Source organism: Sitophilus oryzae, unplaced genomic scaffold (genome assembly GCF_002938485.1).
Source record: "Sitophilus oryzae breed Bouriz unplaced genomic scaffold, Soryzae_2.0 scaffold_627_pilon_pilon, whole genome shotgun sequence".
NCBI lineage: Eukaryota > Metazoa > Arthropoda > Insecta > Coleoptera > Curculionidae > Sitophilus > Sitophilus oryzae.
In genome coordinates, this window is record NW_022147226.1 from 1 (window position 1) to 5,003 (window position 5,003).

The window sequence follows — 5,003 nt, forward strand, 5'->3', positions numbered from 1 at the left end:
GAAGTAACGTCAATATTCGGATGATATTTGGTGTCTGGGAGTTTTTTGATATGATAAATTTGATTTTGATATCAATATTATTCCTACTTGTAGAGGGCGCCATCTACTGATTTTTAACTGGTTTGAAGAGTAATAACTTTTTGTTCGTACCTGTATAAAACTACTAAGTAAAAAAACATACATTTACGACGTTTTTAACGTAAAAAAGGTCTCTTAATAAAAATCGCCACGAGTAATGGTTCTCGAGATAATTGTCCGTACCTGTATACTACTGAGTGAAAAAATATACATTTTCGTAATTTTCTACGTAAAAAATGTCTCTTGGTAAAAATCGTTACGAGCAACCCTTCTCGAGATATTCAGAATGGAAATAGTCAATACATGTCATTATCGACAAAAAAAATAAACATGTTGAGTAGATAGTTATTTGACTGAAATGATAAATTTGGGAATTTTTTTTTTAAATTAATCATGAAATTTTCTTCGAAAAAATAATGATTGATGATGATTTGACATAAAAACATTTCAAATTTATGATTTCAGTTTTTTAACTATTTAGTCAACATGTTTAAATTTATGTCAATGATGACAGGAATTGATAATTTCGATTTCAAATATCTCGAGAACCATTACTCGTGGCGATTTTTATTAAGAGGCCTTTTTTACGTTAAAAACGTCGTAAATGTATGTTTTTTTACTTAGTTTTATACAGGTACGAACAAAAAGTTATTACTCTTCAAACCAGTTAAAAATCAGTAGATGGCGCCCTCTACAAGTAGGAGTAATATCGACATCAAAATCAAATTTATCACATCAAAAAACTCCCAGACACCAAATATCATCCAAATATTGACATTACGTCAGAAATTATTTGGAAAAAATCGAAATAAAAATGTAATTTCTACACTCTGTATCTCCGAAACTAAGCATTGTAGGACATACATTTATAAGAACTTTTTTACTTATTTTTATCTGCAGAATATGCTGCCGAAGTTTCCGGAATACAATTCGGACCACCCTGTATATAGTCACTTTGATATTTGCCGACGTTTCTGCAGAAAATTCCATCGCCAGAATATTTTATGCAAAAAAAAATTATATAAAAGTAAATATTTTCCTTCAGGGTCAAAGGATCGTGGGCAACATTTTTCTGACCGGGAGTAAAACTTTCTCGCAAAATTTATTATAGTTTTTATATACTTTTACAGGGTGAGTAAGCGCAAATATTTTTAGATATTTCGATCCCATAAACATAGATAATAGATTAAATTTACAAGAAAGAAAACCCAGAAAAGATCCAGCGGCTGTCAGAATTAAAGCAAAAAATCATTTTTTTTAGAAATTTTCAAAGTAAAATATCTTTATTATTTTGGACTTATTTGAAAAGCGATAACTGGAGCTATATTTGGATTCAGGTCATTTTACATAAGAATCAGAGCTGGTTTTTCTTTAGATCGGTGTTTTCAATGGAAATGTTGTAGTTGGATGGATTTTTTAATTTTAGATTTTTTCGAAAACCAAAGACTTTTCTTTCGTACATTTATACCAGCTTTTGGTTTTCAGCGTTTCTTTCATCGTCTTAAAAAAGTTTAGTGTGTTTCTTTTAATTGTTCTGACGTTACTAATATCAAACATAGGAAACTTTCAGTTTATTTTAGGTATTTAAGGGACAGTTAAAAACTATTATTGACTGATATTTATTTTATTAACATAAAAATGTAACATTTATTTGTTCCTGAGAGCCTATCCAAAAAAACGTTATTGATTTTTTTTTAATTTCTTTTTTGCTTTAATAAAGGAAGCTTAAAAATAGTAGAGAGCATCATTCATTTAAAATGATTATACAAGGTGTGAGAAAAAGTTCGCAACAGTTGAGATATTTGTTTCGTATTAACTTAATATTAAAAAATCACATTTGTTACGAAGATTTTGTCACACCCTGTATAAAGTTTAATATTAAATTTTTCCTTAGAGTTTCCTTTATCAAACAGCAGAATATTTTACTATTATTTCAAGGCTGTTGATATTGTTTTCCCTAATTATATATATTTTTTGGCAATATACTTTGAATTAGTTGACTTTTTAATTTGTATATTACGATGCCATACCTGAGATATTACTTGTAGACTTTATAATGTATATAAAATATCGGTATATACCTTAAATAAATTTTATTTTAAAATCAATCCGTGTTTTTTTATTATTTACATGAGTAATTTATTAAGGATTTAAAAATTTTCTTGCAACTTTTATTAAAAACGAAATTTTAGGGGTTTATTAAAACTTGTATGGAAAAAAAACAGCAGAAAAACTTAAATTGGTTTAATTTAACATTATATACCCTTATTCAATACAATATACACTTTCAGCTAGTATCTTTACAATATTTATAATTAATAAAATTTGCAATAATCACATATAAAAAACAAATTAATCACAAATGTTGCGATTTATATTATATAAGTATATTCTCCATTACCGCGGAAGGTTCCATATTAAAAAATTGATTATCCTAAATGTCCTCGAAGTCGTGTTAATTGTTAATGTTGCTGAAATAAAAAAATAAAAATTAAACAAAAAAAAATTAGGAATATAATTTAAATATTAATTCTTAGTCTACAAACACCAAAACATTATTTTTTCAATTAAGTTATATTCCCTGTAAAAACGCATTTGTACTAAATTAAATTATTATTAGTTAGTATAAAATAGCCTAAAATATATTAGTTCCCTTTTTCTATAATTTTTACAGATATCAGAGCTAGAAAGAATGAGCATGAACGTGCACATATTTTCAAATCATGTCTACAGGGGGAGGTCAGAAAGTAATAGTGATTATAGGTTTCATGACGGTCATCTTTAGTTACTCATAAAATATGGCGTAATATTAATTAGGCTACCATAATATATAACATATAGTATGTTACCATTGAATAGTGTAGTATTTATCAAGACGATGAAGAAATGTATATTTCTTATTTTATTAGGCTGTTTGTTCGTTTAGAAATTAGAATTTCTTATTTGATATATTATTTTCTAATTCTAATATTTTTCTAACATACCATTATTCTTACAATTTTAAAGGACAACACAAACCAAGCCATGATTGGAAATAATAACCAAATATAATAATAATTATTAAATTAGTAAACATAAAATACTAAAAACAATTCAGATGAATATAAAAGCTGTTTATATCAGTCTATAAGTTAAAAAAAAACACAAACAATTCCAACACATACCAACCTAATCTCACAAAACCTAGCTATTCGCAATAAATATACGACAAAAGAGGCAAATATTTTCAAACAAATTAGAAGTTATCAGCTCTGTTATTATTACTTATTGATCTCCCCTGTAGACCTAAGCGCGAACATGACAGGTGATTGCTATAAGAAAATTTTTGGATGCGCAGTCGTCGAAACTCATTCTCCCTACCTCTCCATATCGGAGTTTTTAATAGACCTGACCATTTAAGAGAGAACCATATACACTCATATTTCTTTGTTTACTAATGTGTATACACGATCACATAAAAACACGTCACGGTAGGCGAAGAACATTTTTTATAATATTCCATATATAAGAACATTAAATTTTCACCCATGTAAAAACACCCTGTACTAATCGAATAAATATTCGATTAGTACAGAGTTATTGTCCCTCCATATACCATACGATAAAAAAAACGGCGTCGAAGACAGTTGGAGAATGATAATCGATGATAATTTTGGCGAGGTCAAGGTTCTTTATTTTTTAATGGCGCTTACTGCAAGGTGGCTTTAAGAAGGTTTTAAACTTGTTTTAAATTAACGTCTCCTTTTCGCTGCCAGGCCAAATCTGAACAGGACCTACTTTGTTTACGCGGAATCCGAACCGCGGTCCTCGGACATATTATGATCAATGGCCTACCGACTTGGCGAGTGTCTAAATCGACTTTAATTGCTAACAGTACGACAGAGTTTTCAGACGGCCACCCGTCTCGTTTAATTGTGTAAAATGATTTTTAAATGGTGTAGTTTAAAATTCGAGAAAAAATATTTTTTTGAAAATAGATTTGTGTCTGGAAATGTCCTATCGTTTAACGTTAAATCTTTCTATAATCAGTGTTAATTTTTGACAAGTTTTATGCCATTTTTTAGTAAATGACGTCTAGAGATTGACCTCGCCAAAAATATCATGATTGTCATTCACCAGCTGTCTTTGACGCCGTTTTTTTTTCGATCAAACGGAACGATCTACCACTTAATGATCAAATCCATTTAAAATAAAATTCAAAACAGCAAGATTCGTGGATTAATAAAAAAAGAGAGGAGATATGACCTACCTACCGAAAAAATGAATCTTGACGGTTCTTTTTGGATATTTTTTTAGCGGTGAACATTTTTTTTAAGCATGTATGAAGCTACTTCTCTGGATAGCGAACTTGAGGAGCTCCATCTAGACATCTACCATAACCACAAAGAGCGTGTGTAAGAAGCGAAATCATTTAGTGCAGTGTGTCATACCAAATTTAAAAATATAAACACATGGTGCACCAAAAAGTTTACGCGGAAAAGCTACAGGACCCAATAACCCAAAAAATCAACGGGACATGGAAACTCTGTCGTGCTGTTGTTCCATGGCAAGAGTGTAAAATCTATTAATACATTGCTCATTCACGCCGGTTCGAAGCCGGATGAGTACGAATATCTCGTAAGTAAGAGTCGATTTAGACACTCGCCAAATCGATAGGTCATTGACAATGATATGGCCGAGAACCGCGGTTCCTATTCCGCGTAAACAAAGTAGGTCAAGTCCAGATTAGCCTTAGCCAGCAAATAATATTTTTTATATTTTTTTTTCATTAGAATTAGATAAAACAAAGCAAACTTAATAAACATAGCTCCTAATATAATATTATTTCTACACAGTTATGCAAATAATGGCAAAAAATGACAACTTTTAAGATGCTAAACTTAACGTTTGTTGCGAACTTTTTGGCACACCCTGTACATTATTAT

At 29.7% G+C, this 5,003-nt stretch overlaps 1 long non-coding RNA gene across 1 annotated transcript; it reads right to left on the bottom strand.

Annotated features, from left to right (window-relative positions):
- Positions 1-2,307: 2,307 nt before the first annotated feature.
- LOC115887742 lies at positions 2,308-4,996 on the bottom strand. Its single transcript, XR_004051149.1, has 2 exons — positions 4,332-4,996; positions 2,308-2,549 (listed from the first exon to the last, which is right to left on the bottom strand). It is a non-coding gene; the product is annotated as an uncharacterized LOC115887742 (long non-coding RNA).
- Between the last annotated feature and the right edge of the window lie 7 nt (positions 4,997-5,003).